General features: G+C 46.4%; 1 long non-coding RNA gene across 1 annotated transcript; it reads left to right on the top strand.

Annotated features, from left to right (window-relative positions):
- Positions 1–266: 266 nt before the first annotated feature.
- On the top strand, positions 267–15,927 carry LOC109295584. Its single transcript, XR_002096773.1, has 4 exons — positions 267–280; positions 13,946–13,950; positions 15,563–15,701; positions 15,893–15,927. It is a non-coding gene; the product is annotated as an uncharacterized LOC109295584 (long non-coding RNA).
- Positions 15,928–20,399: the final 4,472 nt, after the last annotated feature.

Raw genomic sequence — 20,399 nt, 5'->3', positions numbered from 1 at the left:
GTTTCAACAATTATGGGAGCCCAGGTAAACATGTCATGGATATAACAGCTGCTCTAGTGTAATAAGGTGAGATCACAAAGTGCCTATCTGCTCTTTGGAACAGCAGTCACTTTGAAATGTACATTTGTACAGCACCAAGCACGAGACCCCGATTGTCCCGCACTGGAGTTCCATGTCCATGTACAAAATCAGATTAATTTAACAGGACACCTTCTAACTTTTTGACCGTGATTAACGGTGCTCTACCTACGAACACAAGCGCAACTACTGCAGTAGTTGGGTACTTCCCAAATAATTGAAACCAGAAAACAACCTTCTCTCCATACTTACAGGAGATTAAAAAAAAGCCTGAAAAGCTGTGGGTCCTGGTTGCTGCTGACTGCTGCACTATTTACATTTGGAGGGGTTCCCACAGTCTGGGACTGGTACCCTCAATATATCTGCATTCTTAAAAGAGAGATGGAAGTTTTTTTCTTTTGGCATTCCAGAAATACAACGGGATGAGAGAAAAAGAGAGAGAGAGAGAACACGCTAGAGGTAGCAAACTGTCGCCCTTGCAAAATAAAATATGTAGCAGCAAAATCTCCTGTGTCCTACTAAAACAGGCCTTTAAGTATTGTGCCAAGCACCTAGTGCAGAGCAATAGGTAAAACCCATTTCTTTTCTCACTTGATATTACTGTACCCGCACCATAACACTAGAACCATGCCTGCTGCCCACGTTATTGCAGAGATGTTGTTAAAGAGCACTTTGTGGTCTCACAATAATTACAGAAATGAGCTTGAGCCTTACCTTCAGCTCCCCAGAAATGCCCCGGACCAAGCGGACAGGGATGGACCGTCACTGACCAACGAAAGCCTGGGTGTTGTCAAGTGAGGAAGTCTAGTTTGCCTCAACAACCGACTGCTGCAAGCCTGGTATTGATGCCTGATGTCAAACGCTCAGTGGCTGCCAGGTTAAAATGTATTTTGGGCAATGTTGATTGACTTTCGGTGCGCAGAGGCATTGTGTCACGGGATGGCCACAGCTCTCCACAGAGGAGGTGACATTCAAGCAAGTGAGATCTTGCCATCTTTTATAGTCATCCTCACTTTTAACACGGAAAAGAACAAGAATAGAAAAAAAACCCAACAACCTGGAGTCATCAGGCTCTAACCTCTCTTCTTCTGTGCATCACGTCTTGTCTGTCATTCTTGTTTAGGTTGTCAGCTATTTGGGACAGGACCTGCCTTTATTGTTGGGCCCAATGCCAAACACAGTGCTTAAAAAAATAGCTGATGTCAATAATGGAGCAAAGGTATGGTATGCAGGATGATCCTCATCAACAGCTGGACCCTGCAAACATCTGTCTGACCCCTGGGCTTCTGTCTGGCCCAAATTCAGGTCTAAAATCTTCAGTTTGCAATGAGCCCCACAAAATGGGCCAGTCCCATATGGATTTAGATTGGGGTGGGCAAAAGGGTGGATCTGGCCGGGTGGATCTTTCCCACCAGCCCCTACCCACGCCGCTGTGGCCAGTTTCCCTGGAGACCCCGTGACAGGATGGGACGAGGGTTTCCCGGGTTGTTCAGATCCACCTGTTTTTTTACCATGAGCCATCACTACAGCAGCAGCACAACTGCTAGTATCTGCTCTCAATAGCCCATTGCCCTGTTAGGAAGAACCAAGACCGGAAACTGAGACTAGGCAGCCTGACAGCATGTGGTAAAGGGCTTCTCTCGGCTCCTTTGGGGAGATGGGTCCACACTCTCTTTTCCCAATATTCAGTGTTAATTTTGTTTTTTCAGCATCCTCCCATGAGGGTACGGGTATGCACATATTTTGTCTCTTTTATAGAAAGCTCAGTCAAGCTACACTCAGGGATGCAGAGCAAATCCTGCTCTGCCACAGAGTCTCTGGATAGCCTTGGTCAAGCCACTAAAAGCCATGTTTTCAAGGATACCCAGTGAGATTGCCCAAAGCCCCCACATGCCTCGACAGTTAAATCAAAGCAAGTTAGATATCTCTGGGCACCTCTCTGAAAAATTAAGTGCCTTTAAAAATCTGCCTATGTCACTCTGGGCCTCAGTTCCCCACCTGTATAACAGACATAAAAACCCTGTCCAACTGTACAGAGGAGCAGCAAGATGTTGGGTCATGGGGCCATGTAAATATGTAGGAAAGACGCATTATTTTCCAGACCGTGAGGCATTTTTGAGAAGGAGCCAGCAAATGAGGATCCTAGCCCAGGTTCTAATTCAGGAAAAATCCTTATTCCAGGCAACACTTTAAGTCCTCTAAAAGTTGGGCATGTGCCTAGGTGCTGGCCTGATTTCAGGCTGAAGAACTGGTGCTGTTCTTTAGTGTTGTAAACAGCACTGAAGTACTGATTCCTGCCAGCTTGTTCCTGGGCCTCCTTGTCATCTATAATTTAGGATGAATTGCCCCATGGGGAAGAAGTCCTATCAGCTTCTGCTTTTATGTTAACAGCAAGAGGCACAAGCAAAGTGCATAGCCAGGGAGAACAGCTCTATCTAATTGCAGAGATGACTTATTTAGCGTTTCCTGTTCTCACTGCACGTGACTGAAAGCACTTGGTTCACGCAGGCCGCTCTGAAGGTCTTTGACTCTGCAGATCCTCGCCGCGGATGCACTTTGGATTCTGCTACTGGTGAACTCTGCACATGAGGAGAGAGAGGGTGGCGAGGTCTCCACAAGCCTCCTAACCTGTGTCTTTCACACAGAAGCTACGGGCTGACCTCACACTACGACACCGTATCTTGGAGGTCACTGGAGCTTTCATTTACTGCTAGCTGGGGTGTGAAACAGCACCCTATACTGTTTTCCTCTTACTGCTTCTCCCAGGAGCGCCAAGCCACTGCTCCCAAGGCATTTGCAAGACAAGGCAGGCATAGGGCAGGAGGAAAGAAATATTAGCAAGTGGGGAACTGAGGCACAGAGCATGGCAGCAACTCCCTGGGATCGAGGGAATGTGTAGCAGATCTGGGAGCTGAATCCAAACCAATACTTTAAGTGCAAGACTACAGGCCTTGGCACAAGGACCACTTCCCGTGAGATCAGCTGCTCCATAGTAACTGCCCCTGTGCATGCTCTTTGATTGATGGCGTAAGCCATTGCAGCTAAGCTTCCCTCTACCGCAGGGGAGAAGCGTGCACACAGGCAGTTCCCACAGAGTAGCCAGTGCTTAGTAATCTTCACCCCCTTTTTACCACCAGTTTGTGTGCATGCTACACACTCCTCTGCTAATTCCCTTGTTGCCAGAAGAGCTCCATCTTGCCTGGCGGCTCTGGGTCCTGGCCCTTGGTTAACATACAATGACTCTCTGCCCCAGTACACGTTCCCCCCAAGCTCCACGTCCAATGCAGCAGCTCTTAAAACGTGGATAACAGGATTTTGAGAGATCCCGGCGCTCACCCCAGGTGTGGACAAGCCTAACTCCGCTGACTTCAGGACTGGATTCCTTTCTGCAGTGTGACCTGGGATGCTTCCCAATTCATCTGTGAAAGCAAGGGTTTTTCCTGTCCACAAGATGGCTCTGGAGCCATACAATTCTCCTCACTGCCTGCCACAGGAAGATTTGCTATCAGAGAGCTATTGATCCTTGCTTACTTTGCCCTTTGCATTTTCCTTGTCTCTAGCCTACGTGAATCCCTCATGCTCCCAGGCCCACCTGGGGCTCAACTCCCAGCTGCATGCCTGGGGCTGCCTTTCTCATTGTGCTCCAAGCTGAGCCCCCCTGGAAAGGTTACTCCTAAAATGTTTTGGTGAGAGAAGGGGTATAGGGGTATTGTGTTGGTCTAACAACACAGGCAGACAAGGCAGACATCTCATTTGATTTACCAAAAATTTGGTGAGAGAAAGAACATTGGTAAGCAGGTCAGTTGTGTTTCTCTGTCTCTAGTTTTTGCAACTTCCCTTATGCGCCTTGCAGTCTGGACACTCTCCTGACCAGAAACTCAATTTTAAAAGCTGCCACAACATTATCTATGTACCAATAATGTTCTCAATAAAAAGAGCACCTTCAAAATCAACATGTCTGGCCCCCCCCAGTATAGCCTTACATGAAGATTCACAGTGTTGCACTGGCCTTGGGCACTGACTCAATGGGGGCAGGATCTTCTAACTCTGAAGATAATTATGTACAAATAATACCCACCCTTCACTTACACTCATTAGGCAAACCCAGATAACCCCTTCACTTACCCTGCATGGTGCATTGGAAGGAGTTTTATTAGAAGTCAGCTCTATCCTCCTCCCACAGATGTAAAGGTGAGTTTTCCCGATGACTCTTTAACAGTATCCACACTAAGAGAGCACAAGGATAATGCCCCCCCTCCACAAAATGAATTGCATTTTATGGGGGGGGCTTAAGCCCCCTCCACAAAATGAATTGCAAGCTTGTGCAAATAAACACATCATTTCTCTTCCTGACAAATTGCTATGCAAATGCCATCTGCTAACAGAGACTAATAATGGTGGGAGAGAAGGAGCCAGCTGGGTTCCCCAGCACTACCCAGCTACTTGGAGAGAAGGGTACTGCTATCCCACAGGGCCTTGCTGAAGGGAGAGTGCTTGAAGGCAGTCTCTTGCAAAGTGCTTGAGCTGCAAAGTAGAGGCAACATCCTCAGCCACTACCTTTCCGAGCAACTGCAATCCTTGAACTGCAGGGAGGCAATATACCTACTTGCTCAACAAGGCACTATGCTAGTCATAGCATATAAATGGATTCCAAACAGAGCACCCCATGGATTAAATGCTCATTGCCTGTGGAGCTGATTACTTACAAGACTCTGCACAGCAGAGAATGTTTTAAAGATGGCTGTATATGGCTTGTCTTTTATGTACTGAAAGATAAAGCTAAGTTGAGGAACCTCCTTTGCCTGGATGATCATTTGCACATAAGGATGCATACCATTTGTTTTTGTGGTGCTTATTAGAATCATAGAAAATTCAGGTTGGAAGGGACCTCAGGAGGTCATCTACTCCAAGCCCCTCCTCAAAGCAGAACCACCCCAACTAGATCATCCCAGCCAAAGCTTTGTCTAGCCGGGTTTTGAAAACCCCCAAGGATGGAGCTTCCACCACCTCTCTGGGTAACCTGCTCCAGTGTTTTACTACCCTCCTAGTGAGAAAATTCTTCCTGATATCTAACCTCAACTTCCCTTGCTGCAACTTGAGACCGCTGCTCCTTGTTCTGTCATCTGCCACCACTGAGAACAATTCAGCTCCGTCCTCTTTGGAACCTCCCTGCAGGGAGTTGAAGGCCAACTTCTATGGCATGTCATCATTACAAAATAGTAGACTATAAAAACATCTGAGATCAGCTAAGACCTAGGTGAATTATTCACTGCAAATAATATGTCACCTGCATGCATCCAGGGTCTGGATTTTGGCCAGTCTTGTCCACATTTGGCAAATAAGTTGAACATTTCTGACCTCAGGGTTGGTTGTAATGGGACACCATGCTTATTTTACTATTCTGTGTTTGAGGTGGGTAATCTGATCATCTGTTCTTCCTTGCTACATATCTGAATTTCTTTGCACAGGGAAGCTAAGAAAAGGCGGGCAACTCATTGTATGAACATTTTGGATGAATACTGATTCCCAGTGTATTTTATAAAACCTCTCTGTATTGAATGCAAGAGAAAATGGACAATGTCTTTTTTGGAGCAACCATATCGTTAGGAGGGATGAGGACAAGCTTTTAGGTATGAAATACCCTTCAAACACTTTTGCAATTGAACGCTGCCTGTCAGAATACTTTGTTAGTAACTAATATTTTACTTTGTAATGACTTTACAAATAATGGGGAACAGAATGTAATGAATAGCGTAGTTTGGGAAGCCAGTAATATTTGCCTTTTCTTATTTGTTATCCTTCCCCAAGTTTTCAACTAAAAAAAATTCAGCATTTTCCAAATTTTGACTAGCTCTGAAAGAGGCTAAGAAATCCTAAAAATGCAAACATGCTTGAATATGTTTTAAGTTTTATCAAAAATCAAAATTTTGAAAAATGAATTACTGAAAAAGAGAACTCTGGACATTCTCATCAGATGCAGCGAAGAGTGTTTTTAAAAGGTTAGATCTATAAGAAAGGTTCCCATGTAGCATTCTTCTAGGGACGCTATTCATGGCAACGGCTCATACGGTTGGAGTTCACTGGAACAACATCTTGCGTGCATACGGCATCTTCCAGCTGAGAATTTCAAAGTGCTTTGCAAACCTCAGGAAGTAATCCTGGTTCAGATTCCTAGCAAAATAGGGCTGGGAAAGGACATCAGGAGATTGCATTTGGTCCAACCCCCTACTCAAGGCAAGACCTTGTTTAAACCGTCTCATCCAAGTGTTTGCCTAACAGCAACAACAAAAAAAATCCCTCAGAGTTTTAGTGCAGACCTTTAGGTTACTCCTAGTAGGAGCTGTATGAGTCCTTCCTTTAAGCTCCCTCCCAAAACTTCCATTGATTTAATTGGGGCCAGTACTTCATGCTGCTTAATTAACTCTTACAGCCTCTCCCTAGCAGGAATGCAACCTGCCTGTAGTGGGATGAGACTATGAAGGCACAAGAAAGGTTACGCATCACCCCACTGAATCAACGGTGGAACTCCAGAGAGAAGTAAGTCTTCATTTTCTGTCCAGATACAAGACTAGATTTCATCAGAGATCCTAATTATAGCAAGGTTTTGCCACTTCCTGGGATGAAATGAAGGGCTGGGGGAAAAAAATTAAACAAAGAACTTTACGACATGGAGGTTCCTCTCCTCATGGTGCTTCTCACTAGCCATCTTTGCCCCAGCTGCCATTGCGAGCACGGTCACCTTTCAGACCCCTTCTACTCTCACTGGCTACACAAAGGAGCACTCCAGAAAGCTGTCTTCATTAGTCATATGTCAATTGTTCTCGGCAAATGTGACGGTTCTTGTGAAAAATGTACTAATTAGCCTCTCCTGTTGGAAACCTGCCCTGTGGCTTACCAATGGGCCTTCAGACTATTCTTTCTTCTCCTTCAAACTTTCCTGTCCAGATACAAAGCTAGCCATGGTTTTGGCTGTGGAAGCCATTATGTGGTTAAGCCTCCTCTATCACACTTTTCCCCCTGGCAGACCACAGCTCAAACCCCTCAGCATCACATCACTCAGCATTTCCTTCCACACAGCATGAGAGGTATCCTCTGCTCCTGAAGATCACACATGTAACCTACCTCGTGACAGCCTGCAGGTCTGTGTTCCCAGCTTTCTAGCTAGTGACTAATCCATCGAAGAAGTTACTGAGTCTTACATGATGTCCAACTGAAGCATGGGGGACTCATGCCACTGTAGTCAGGGGGGGCATATGCCCCCTCTGTGACCAGTCCCGCCAACCAGGTGGGGGGTCCCCCCATGGACAATCTCGCTGCCCCAACCCCTGCGGCTGATCCCATGATGGCCAAATGCTGCAGCCGCTTCTGGGAGTGGCTGCAGCTACTTCTGGGAGCAGCTGCAGTGATCGGCTGGTGCTTGCAGGGGGGGCACCGGTGCTCCCACTTGCCACCCCTGCCCATCGCCTGCATGGTGAGTTCAGCTGGTCAGGGGGTGCACTAGTGCTCTCAAGGGGTGCACGTGCACCCCTTTGCACCCCCTACATGTTGCCACTGAGCTGAAGGACAGAAGGCTTTGGCCTCAAATGGCGGAGGCTCTGATTTTCCGGGCTGAAGATCCTGATTAGAAACTCCATTACCACTTCAATTAGCAACGCCACTTGGGTGGTCAAGCCAGGGTCTTGACCACTCACTTGTTTGGAGTGGAGACCCATGACCTACCACTGCAGGTTCTGCATGTTATTAGGAGAGAGCCTGTTTGAGCTATCTGCGGCCCTGACATGACATCCAGCACTAGAGTATCTGACTGCTCCACAATTTTTAACACATAATAAATACATCCTCACAATAGTCCTATGAGGCACAGCAGTGCTACTACCTCACTCGGTGCAAATGAAAAAAAAAAACAAGCCCCAGAGAGATGAGGGGACCCAATTAAGGTACCACTGGAAGTCTGTGATAGAGATATTTGACCTCAGTTCCCCTAATTGTGGGGTAGGAGGTAGCTCAGGGATTGCCCCACCCTGTGGCTGCATTTTGTAGGTAGATAATGCTGTTAGCTGGACTAGACACTGGCAAGAATAAAGAGAATAAACACCTGAAAATCTTATGACTGCAGGTCACCCCTGGGGTCAGCTCAGGGATCAGATTTTGGACCCACCTGCGAGGCGGCGCAATGCAGCTATATCGAAAGACATCAATTAAGAAGATTACACAGAGCATCTTTCTCCTGCTGCCGACAGCATGTGGGGAAGGGTACAGTGCTAGGCACATCAGTCACCTCAGTCATAATGTTTGCACCTTTTGGCTTCCCTTTGCCCAGAAGCGCACTAGGGATGTTTTAAAGATCTTCCATCCTGTGTTGCCGTACAGGCTTTACGCTAGGATGAACTTCTAAGACTCCAGTAAACACATTTGTCATTTGCAAGGTAAAGTGCCATCCTGAGAGATGATGGGTGGCCTTGCTGAAATATGAAGTCTCTCTCTGACTGATACATAGAATCATAGAATCATAGAAGTAGGGTCGGAAGGGACCTTGTAGATCTTCAAGTCCGACCCCCCGCCTGGGCGGGAGAAAAAAAAACTGGACTCAAATGAGTCCAGCCAGGTAGTCATCAAGCCTCTTCTTAAAGATCCCCAGTGGTGTACGTGGTGTTATTTAATCCCAAAGGCTCTGGTTTCTGTCTCCAATGTTAAAGAGCTTGATCCAAAGTCAAGGGAAGTCTTTCAAGTGGGCTGTAGACTGTACCCCAAATGACTTCATTGCATTCTTTGGACCCAAACTCAGACTATTCAAATAGTCATGGGTATGTGACAAGTAATCCTGTGAAAACAGGGGTTTTGCAGGATCTGACACAGTAAGATCTGGGTTTCACAATACAGAGAGAACAACCCTATGACTTGAAAAACTGGAGTAAGCAGCAGTTTATAATGCTGGGGCTTACCTCAAAACTGTGAGCATGAGAAGGTCAGACATCTCTTGTTCATTTATAATTCTAAGAGAGCACGACTATAGCTAGAGCTAAAAGCTCCCCTTGACTTGGGGCCCTGGCTTTGATCGCTTTTCAGCCCTTCTACAGAGACATGGAAGATGGGCAAAGCAGTAAATTTCCTTCTCCCAAACCATTGCTCATCAATAGGAGTCTTTAAAGGCTCTTTTATATTCATTTAATATGAATATAATATATTCCATGTTAAGCCTATTTGTTTCCTACTCATCTAGACACTTTGGTGCTGCAAAGGGAGGTGAAGTGATCAGTCGCTTGTGAAAGCTTACGCATCTCTGAATTAGTCTATCAGGTACAACTGTGCCCTGCCTTAGTAGCACAAGGAATACTCTGCTAATGAGCTTCCTAGCCCCATTTTGCCCCATCTGTTTCCAAAAAAAGCATTCAAATACTGGAAATCACAGGAATTACTGTGCTTGTCAGGAGCAAAACTGGATGGATGAAGTGATTTTCCTTTCCTCCAGTCTCTTTTTTAAAAACACTCTGAATTAACTGAGTCTTACCTCTTCTTGGCTGGATTTGGGCCAACCCTGGGATTGGTGCTTGACCTGGGGAAACCTATGGTCTACTAGTCAAGTAACGATTAGATCCATTGGCAAACTTTGCAACATGACACTATGCATTATAAGTCCAATATTCACATCTCATACCCTAAAGTTCAGAACAAGCTTTATACGAATCTCAACACTAAATCTCAGCATGTTCAGTCAGCTGTTGGGCACACTCTAAACAGACAGCTAATGCATTGACTCATCCCTGGTGTCAACAACAATACCGACACCCTATCTTTGCACACGCTGGTTATTTCGGCAATTAAGCACACAGAGATCAAGGAAAGAGATAAGGTGACTGCAAACCTTCTAAAGGTCCCTTTTAAAACTGTGCGACCAGCCATAGGAGGAGGAAGCGAGATGCAGAGAGTGAGCTCCTATGATTCAGAGAAGTCACCAGCAAGGAGACACCAATAAGGAGATTCCCCCAGGGCTCTGACCCAAGTTCAGAGAATGCCCAAGAGTGGCGTGAAAAGTGGGGAAGGGAACTGTGTACAGGTATTTTATTGACTTGATGAGGTCAGTACATTTCTTGTCCTGCCAAAAGAAGAGAGCCATTTCTTTTTTGGAGACCTGTGAAAAGCCTGCTTGCTGCACCCCAAAGAGGGTGGCAGAGCTGGATCTCTTGGAAAAGGCTCCCCTTCCTGTGATAGAAAGCAATACTATTTTGCCAGATGTATCAACCAGAAGGGTAGGGAACAGATATGGGGAGGTGATGCCTTTGATTACACTGGACCATTAGCTTTTATCGAATGGAAATGAGCTACAACTCAGGTGCACAGGAAATACACACCAATGCTAACTTTACTTAAATAAGGAACAAGGATCCCACAGCTGTACAGTTCAAATCAAATCAGCTGGCACAACTGGTTTAGAAAGCAGCCTGCTCTGCTTATCCAGATCTGGTCACGTTTCTAATCACCGGTTCCTCTGGCGCATGGGGGTTTTTTTTTGTTTGTTCTTGGGTTTTTTTTTTAAAGTTTTGCCTACAACAGACACTTCTTCCTCAACTTGTCCCCAGCTGCTAGCAGCAGCAACAGGGCTACAGGCAATAAGGATGCAGAGTTTTAATTATAATGTTGTCTTTCATGGCTCTGAGCAAGGTGAGGTTGGACTGGTGGTTAAAAAATGCTGCCAAATGCCTGTGAGCCTAGTAATGGTGGTGTTTGCCCTGCAGTTTGGGAGCTGCAGCAGTAAGCCATTTTAAAAGGCAAGAAGAGACGGTACTAGGAAAACAACAGGGACTCCATGTGCATAAACTGAGAACTAAATAACCATCGCACTGCCGAATTAATTCATTGTACCAAGCACATTTCTGAATATTTCCTTAATGCTGTTTTCAGCTGCAGAGGAGTAAACACAGCTGCTCCAGCACATTTGGAGAAGGTGATGAGAGACCCATTTAAATGTCATTCTTCACGTAAAATCATCACTGAAGAAATCACTTCCAAGACTTTCTAATTATATGATTATAATGTGGTTCTGCTGAGAACAAAACACTTGTGTAAGGAGAGGTAGTTAATAGGAAAGAGAGATGTGGGTCTCTGGAAGCACAAAAAGATGCACATACTCCTTGCAACAAGGAAAGAAAGCTTAAAGGAGAGAGAGAGCTAACGTGACTTAGTGTAGTAGAGACCAGGCAGGAAAGGCCCATGTGAAGGCACAAGGGATGGGGTAAAGAACTCGCCCCCAGTCTTCATACTTGCACTGAGATTTTGGATACGCTGGGCTGGGCCACTGAGGGCTTATACGATAAGGGCTAGGATCTTGAGCTTGATAGTATATGGGATACCAGCACAGACAGCAGAAGACAAAGGAGGAACTCGCAACATAGTGCAGACATTCAGACACGCAACCCCTTGCCTCCGCTACTTGGGATTTAAAAAAAACCAACCCTCCAATGTTCTTTTTGTCTCCACAGTTTTCTAAAAGTTATTCATTTAGCCACTACACTACAGCAGCCAACCTTCATTTTCATTTTCCTGGACCACAGCACGCACTTCAGAGACAGAGGTCTTCTGGGAAGGGATGGTATCCACCTCGCGCTGAAGGGGAAGGCTCTTTTCTCGGCCAGGATGGTGGATCTCCTCAACAGAGCTTTAAACTAAGATCGCCAGGGGGTGGGGGGACAAGTGGAGGAAGCCCAGGGGCCAACAAACAGACAACCATTACAACAAGAGACAACAGGAAGGACACTTCAGCACAACCTGAGGGACTGGAGCTCCCTCAATGTGACAAGAAACTGAGGAACCTCCAGCTAAGGGCTCAAATGCCTATAGACAAATGCCAGAAGCATGGGGAACAAACAGGAAGAACTGGCCCTCCTGCTTTTCAGCAAGGACTACGATGTCATAGGGATAACAGAGACCTGGTGGGACTCTATCCATGACTGGACCATAGCTATAGAGGGCTATACCCTGCATAGGAGGGATTGCATAGGGACAAAGGGTGAAGGTGTAGCTCTATATGTAAAGGAGCAGTACACGTCCTTGGAAGCTGAAATTGGTACTAAAGGAAGAGTGACTTGAAACCCTCTAGGTCAAGATATGAGGGGGATGCAGTGAAAGGGGCCTGACTGTGGGAATATATTACAGACCTCCGAATCAAGATGAGGAGCTAGATTGGGAATTCTCTAGAAAACTGGAAGACGCTGCCAGAGAGCAAAACTGCCAAAGAGCACAGGATATGGTCATCATGGGTGACTTTACCTACCCAGACATCTCCTGGGAAGAGCACTTGGCCAGACCTGACTGGTTGCAGAGATTCCTGACTTCTATCAACGAGCTCTTCCTGTGTCAGGAAGTATATGGGTGGACCAGAGGAAATACCCTCCTAGATTTAGTCTTGGCCAAGGGGGATGACTTGGTGAGCAATCTGAAGATAGAGGCTAGGCGACAGTGACCACAACACTATCACTTTCCCTGTCCGTCGTAGGGCTGGGAAATCTGTCAGTAAGGTACAAATTCTTGACTTTAAAAAAGCTGACTTCAATAAGCTAAGCTAAGGGCTTTAGTGAGTAATGCCCTACGGGATCACGGACCGCAGGGAAAGAGTGTGGACGACGAGTGGTTGTTCCTCAAGGATATGATCCTTGGTGCACAGAAGTTGTCCATACCTGTATGCAAAAAAGGTGGCACAAGGTCTGGGAGGCTATTGTAACAGGGTGTTAAGATAGAAACCCTGTTACTTAGTGTCTGAAGGGAAGATCCTGGGACTTTGGTCAATGCAGGGAGGGGAAAAGGGGTCATGGAAAGGGCAAGGGCGATAGCTGGCCGGACCCAGCTGACAAAGATCCACACACCAGAGGGAAATAAAGAAGAGGAAAGTGGCCATCATGCTTAGAGGTGGGTACCAAGAGGCAGAGCATTGCCCTCAGGGCAATAGAAGGAAGTAAGGGGTCCTCGGCAGATCATGAGGCAGGACGGGAACGTGTAAGCTCCAGGGATCCACGGATCAAATGTCCGACTGGTGAGGGGGGGATATTTACTCCAGGGGTCGCAGGTGGCAACGATGGCCGAAGACGAGTCCGGGAAACCTGTGAAGAGAGAGTCAAGAAATGGGAATTAGGAGGGCACCGGGCAAGAGAGTTACCAGTTACTCAGTGGGGTGGTGAGGAAACCGCACTCCAGGTAATGAGTGGCGGATGTGGCTCATTAAGGCATTGTAATAAGTAATCAGTAAATGAAATTCACTGACAGCACATCTCACTTGGGGAATAACATTTATCTTTTCTTCTACCTTAAGTCATGGCAGGTGCACTTTGAGTGAGGTCGGGGAGACCCATCCACTCTCCCACAGCCATCTTGGCTTAACAGGGAAGTTGCAGATCTTCTGAAAAAGAAAAGGGAGGCTTACCAATGATGGAAGCTAGGAATAGCCCCCAAGGAGAACTACATAAGATTGACCCACACCGGTAGGGGGCAGATTAGAAAAGCAAAGGCGGTGACCGAATTCAGGTTAGCTACTGAAATCAAGTACAGTAAGAAGCCCTTCTATAGGTAAGCAGGTAACAGAAGGAAAACCAGTGGAAATGTGGGACCACTGCTCAATGCATCTGGACATCTGATCACTGACACCAAGGAGAAAACTGAACTCCTGAATGACTACTTCACATCTGCATTCCACCAGTCTAAGAGCGATAGCCTGCCGAATGCAAATATGACACAGAATAGTCACTGTAGGGATGATCACCTACCAACAGTCAATGTAGAGCTGGTAAAAGAACAGCTAGAGAGGCTATCTACAAGTCAGGAGGACTTGATGAACTCCATCCAAGAGTGCTGAATGAACTAGCTGAAGTCATTACAGGAGTGCTGGTGAACCTCTGAGAATTCATGGTGCTCAACCAGGAGAGGTCCCAGAAAACTGGAAGAGGGCCAGTGTTGTGCCCATCTTCAAGAAGGGGAGGAGAGAGGACTCAGGGAACTACAGGCCAATCAGCCTGACCTTAATCACAGAAAAAAATTCTCATGGAGTCCATATGTGGCAAGCTATTAGAAGGCAAAATTTTGAATGACAGCCAGAACACCTTTGTCGTGGGTAGGTTATGTCTGACTAATCTCATCTCCTTCTATGACCAGGTTACTCACCACCTGCATAAGTGAGATGAGGTTGGTGTCATTTACTTGGACTTTAGAAAGGCCTTTGAACTTGGTGTCCCATGAGGTTCTCAAGATAAAAACTAGAGGACTATGGGCTCAACAGTTCAATGGTCAGATGGGTGGGAAACTGGCTGTGGGGTCAGGCCCAGAAACTACTAATAGACGGATCCATGTTGACTTGGCAGAAGGTAGACAATGGGGTCTCCCAGGGTTCAATCCTTGGACTGATGCTTTTCAGCATCTACAAAAATGATCTGGATGTGGGGGGTGAAAAGCACACTGGCAAAGTTCACCGATGACACTAAGCTTTGGGGAAGTGTGGTCACACCTCAGGGTAGGCTGATGATCCAGGTAGACCTAGATAGATTAGCTGAATGGGCGGACCAGAACTAGATACTCTTCAACACTGAGAAGGAAAAACTTCTTCATGGTTCGTGTGACCAGACTCTGGAATAGACTCCCAGCAGGGGTGGTGCAGGCACCTACCCTGGAGATCTTCAAAAGGAGACTGGACACACACTTTGCTGGGGTTATTTTACCCCAGCAGTCTTTCCTGCCCAGAGCAGGAGAGCTGGACCCAATGATCTCACGAGGTCCCATCCGGCCCTAAATTTCTGCGAATCCTCTGTTTTCCATTGGACATCATTCCCTCTTTCAGGCTGAAATTCCTCATTCTCCTTTCTGGCCCTTAAGGGACATTTCCTCCAAGTATATTGATTCTTAATTGTCAGAGTATTGAAAACCTGGAACTGAATCGGGTGTTTCTGCACCACATTAAACAGTTCCCTATTAATCCCAGCAGTGGGTGAACTGGCTCCTGTATCTGTGGCTTGTAACTCAGATGATAAAAGTTCTTGAAATGCACTGCACTATACAGGAATGATGGAAAAATGGCCAATCAAAATAAAGGCAAAATGTCTGGGTTTGTTGCTGTCAGAGAACTCTGACTGTGGGGAATTCTATGCCATGCACATTTCTTTCTCCTGTGCCAAAATGCACTTGAAGACCTTCTTCACACTTTCCAGTCCCTCTGGCTTTGTACTTTGGCTAAACTCCAGCTGTATGCATGGTATTGTAGCCATTTTGCAACCTTTTTGGAAATCCTTGCATCCAATTCTTTTTCTCTGTTTATGCACTTTATTTTTTTTAATGAAAAATGAAAGCAAGTCATATAATGAGTCCAAGAGAGAAGAGCAGTCCTACTTAACACAACTCAAATTCTCTTGCACAGGTCACATAAAAGGAGCTTTGTTCACAAGCCCACATGTCCTGATGAACCACACTCTCTCCCACTATCTACCCAGACTTCAATTATTGCACTGAGCAGTTCATTGTTTCATAGTGCTCAGGGCCGGAAGAGACCTAAACAGACCATCAAGTCTGACCCCCTGCCCTGGACAGGAACGAGTGCAGGGTCATAACCCCCCAGCCAAATATGTGTCCAGTCTCCTTTTGAAGACCCCACGGTCAGGGTGGCTAGGGTCTGGAACCAACTTCCAAGGGAGGTTTTTAAAAACCTGGGGGTTTTTAAGAAGAGGTTAGATGAACACCTTGCTGGGGTCATTTGACCCCAGTACTCTTTCCTGCCATGGCAGGGGGTCAGACTAGATGATCTTCTCAGGTCCCTTCCGACCCTAGAAACTATGAAACCCCCAAGGTAGGAGAGAGCACCACCTCACTTGGGAGTCCATTCCAGAGCCTGGCAGCCCTAACCATGACGTAATGTCTCCTGAGGACCAGCCCAAACCTTCTCTCTAACAATTTGTGGCCATTATGGCTCGTAACTCCTGGTGGAACAGAGCCTCACCCGATTCCTGCTGGTCCCCCCAGTGAGTTTGTAAGTGGCCACCAGATCCCCTCTCAGCCTTCTCTTGTGGATGCTGAATAGGTTCAAGCCCTTCAGCCTCTCTGCATAGGGACTGACCCTTGACCATGCAAGTAGCCCTCCTCTGGACCCTCTCAATCCTAGCCACATCCCTTTTGAAATGCAGTACTCTAACACCTAACCACCCCTTACTGTGGGAGAAGAGATCCCAGACCCAGGCTTGAACTTACATCCTTCTAGCTCATAACCCAGCAGCCAAACCCCTAAACTAGAGAGCTAGGCTAAACAAATCCTGGATGTTGGGGGCCAGCCTGGAGCCTGGGCACACACCCAGGCTTGAACTCACAACTCTTTGGCCCCAGACTCAGCATTCACCCCCCTAGGCAAGACAGCCAGAACAAGTGCAAAATCTTTCCCTGGTTAAGATGAACAAATCCAGTTCCAGGCTTCAAAATCATTCCTGATGACTGGTGAGAAATGCATCAAAGGGTGCTCTTTAAAGAGCACTGGCAAGAGATTTCTCTAGGCTTAAAGTTCCTGTACATATATTCCCCTTCATAAAATTATAGCTTTCAGCACTTAATGTCTAAGATTATTATGGCTGTATGTAAATCCTGTAGTGAAAATGCTCTTGACAAATAATGCATCTACAGATCACACTTAAACACATGCATATATCTATATCTATCTATATCTATATATTTATAAATAAACTCATGTTGGCATTAATGATGGTTAGGTAAGCAGACAGTGGAAGTATTGTGCTCTGATCTACTATTTTACCTCAATAAGCATCAAGTGACTGAGGGACACAGAAGAAATAGTTGTCCTCTTGCCATCTGTCAGACAGACATTACAGTTCTGGTGAGAGAGCAGGGATCAGGCGAACAGCCAGATAAATCCTACATTGCATTTTCCAGCCACAGACCGTTGAATGTTTTCTCTAATGAGTTTCAATTCATCACCTTGAGGATTTTCATAGGAAGACTCCTCCTAAAGGTGTTTTGCACAACCATAACAGAATAACAGAGAGTCCCATGCCTTTGACAGCTCACTTTTGGTAACTGAACGCTGGCATCACAAATGAAACCTAAAGAACGATTCAGTAGGTCATTAGGAATGAGCATGATGAAGAAGAGAAAATATACAAAGAGGAAAAATATGAATGCTAAGTGCATGGGAATATTGTGCTCCCCTTGAAAGGTCAATGCACAAAATACACTGGCCGGGTGTTCACTACCTGTCAGGAAGATTGTCATTCAAGAGCCCCAGCAGTAACAATGATACACATGCTCCAGAAACATAAGTACAGACCTTGCCACAATCCTGGAGGACTCCTAGGTGCAGCTGTGTGCACCATGAATGAGAGCCAGTGGTGATACAAAGAATCTCAAAACACTTACCGACTGCCTATCTGCAGCTATTTCAGGGACACAACAGATTCCTTGAACCAGATGTTCTAGAGCTTTGCAACCCAAGCAGGGTCCAGGAGTCCAGAAGAGCTCACCTGGGGCATGTGGAGATGAAACAATATTTCCCGTTTATGTTGACGCAAGTGTTTTTGTGTTTGCACAACCTGGGATTTCCCGCCGCTCTAAAGTCCATTTAGCACCTTAAATTAACACGACTCGGAGATGTGTTAATTTGGAGCGCTCTCCAGTTACGCTGCTCCAACTGTGGATTTGTTCGTGCAAACAGCCAGACTCCAAAGACTTCTAATTAATCCCCTTCGCCACAAGGGGGCGCTGTGTTCTGGCCTTCAGCCAGTAGGCCCCTGTGTGTTCGTTTTTACCCTCCTTCACTCCTCCCTCACAGCATGCAGTTCAGGTCGAGACAGGTCTGCTCAGAACAATTATTATTTTAAAATGGGGGAGACAAATAATCCCTTAATTTTCTACCTCCTCTTAATTTTTCTGCCTCCCCACTCCCACTTACTAGACATCTAAAAGAAGGGCCAGCTTTGCAAATGATTGTGTGTTCCCAACTGCATTGAGCTGTGAAGAATCCAGTGCCCCAGGTTGGCTGTCTGAGATACACAAGAGAGAGAGAAATAATGGTTATGTATAAAAAAAAATAATGCATAATTTTTTCTTGACAAGCCAGAGGCCCCTAGGAAATGGCCTGAAGGCAACTTGTCCTGTCACACCTGTATAATGCCTTCTCTTCGCATGTAGGGTGGGAGTCGGATACCTCCTACCATTTCCCACAGTGGAGATGGATCATTTTCTCACCGAAGGAGGAGAATATGCAAACAGGATGTCTGTAGGAAGAACCTGAGGAACTGGGAATAGAAACAGAGGCAGTCTAGGCTGTATGCACTTATATTGCATTTTCTAGGTCAAAGGATTTCATTTAACCCATCTCTTCCATTTTCTGTTGCTCTTTTGTTCTTTAGGCTTCACTAAAACCTTCTCTGCAGCTGTCTCACGCTTGGAATTTACAAGTTGAGAACAATTTCTTATTTAAAAAAAAAAACAACAACAAGTAAGAGGTGAATGATTTATGCTTCCTCGCCACATGCATTATACATTACGAGGCTCAGGAGCTGGGGAGAAAAAAAGTACATGTCAAGAAACCGTCTGGTAAATGACTGCTTCCCAGTCCGGCAGCCTCAGGGGAAGCTGTGCTCAGGTAGGGAAGCTGTCAACAGGCTGAATGAGATGAGAGCAGGCAACAAAAAATCCCCAAAATCTGAGGGAAACGAAACCACAAGGAAGAAAATTAGGTTAAGTGTGAAGACGTTCAAAAAAGGAAATCTATGAGGTAGAGAAGGGATGAGAGCCTGTCATGTGCCTTTGAAAGGGGTAAATGAGCTCTGATGGATGCAATTCTGGTCCCACTGCAGATGAAAGAGGCCTGGTTTCATAAATCACTCAGCACCTGATTGCTCCTACAAAGCCACTACGTGTAGCAAGTGCTCAGCACCTCAGAGAAAGCAGGCCCATAGCATCTGGCCATCAGCTTATGTTTGGTTGACCAAGGAAACTTCAGCATATGGAAACATCCCATATGGCACCCCACCACTCATGCCTACATTCTCCCCGAGTGATTTTGCAGCCTTCTCGTATGGCTGCAAGATGTCCATCTACTCTCACACTGCCAGCAGCAAAAACCTATCTTGGAAGAAAGCTACATATCTGTACAACCCCAGGAAGCTCCACACAACTTGCCTGGCTAAGCAGCAGCTAGTTCACGGCTCATGTCTTGTGTGGTAATAACCTGATCTGCCCTCCTGGAAAAGCTGGCTCCTCTAAAAGCTAGACATCAGCATCTTCATAGTCATAGAAAATTAGGGTTGGAAGGGACCTCAGGAGGCCACCTAGTCCAAACCCCTGCTCAGAGCAGGATCATCCCCAAGTAGATAATCCCAGCCAAGGCCAGGTCTTAAAAAGCTCCAAGGATGGAGAGTCCATCACCTCTCTGGGTAGCCTGTCCCAGTGCTTTACTACCCTCCTAGTGAGAAAGTTCTTCCTAACATCTAACCTAAACTTCCCTTGCTGTGACTTGAGCTCATTGCTTCTTGTTCTGTCATCTGTCACCACTAAGAACAGTCCAGCTCCATCCTCTTTGGACCCACCCTTCAGGTAGTTGAAGGCTGCTATTAAATACCCCCTCAGTCTTCTCTTCTCCAGACTAAATAAGCCCAGTTCCCTCAGCCTCTCCTCACAAGGGTGCAGAGGAGGCCACTCGCATGATTGGGGGCAGCAGGGCAGGCCTACAAGGAGAGGCTACGGGACCTGAACCTGTTCAGCCTCCACAAGAGAAGGCTGAGGGGGGATCTAGTGGCCATCTATAAACTTACCAGGGGGGACCAGCAGGGAATGGGAGAGTCCCTGTTCCCCTGAGCACTACCCGGAGTAACTAGGAATAACAGCCATAAGTTGACTGAGAGGAGATTCAGACTAGACATCAGAAGGCGCTACTTCACAGTCAGGGCGGCTAGGATCTGGAACCAACTTCCAAGGGAAGTGGTGCTGGCTCCTACCCTAGCGGTCTTCAAAAGGAGGCTGGATATGCACCTTGACCCCAGTACTCTTTCCTGCCCATGGCAGGGGGTCGGACTTGATGATCTGCTCAGGTGCCTTCCAACCCTACAAACTATGAACTATGAAGTCATGTGCCCCAGCCCCCAAATCATTTCCACTGCCCTCCACTGGACTCTCTTCAATTTGTCTACATTCTTTCTGTAGTGGGGTGCCCAAAACTGGACAGAGTACTCCAGATGTGGCCTCACCAGTGCCAAATAGAGGGAAATAATGACTTCCCTCAATATTCTGGCAATGCTCCTACTAATGCAGCCCAGGATGCCGTTAGCCTTCTTTGCAACAAGGGCACACTG

The sequence above is a fragment of the Gavialis gangeticus genome, unplaced genomic scaffold (assembly GCF_001723915.1).
Source record: "Gavialis gangeticus isolate Ggan-Ray unplaced genomic scaffold, GavGan_comp1, whole genome shotgun sequence".
NCBI lineage: Eukaryota > Metazoa > Chordata > Crocodylia > Gavialidae > Gavialis > Gavialis gangeticus.
The sequence above is the reverse complement of the archived record's forward strand: the minus strand, read 5'-3'. Positions and strand labels throughout refer to the sequence as shown.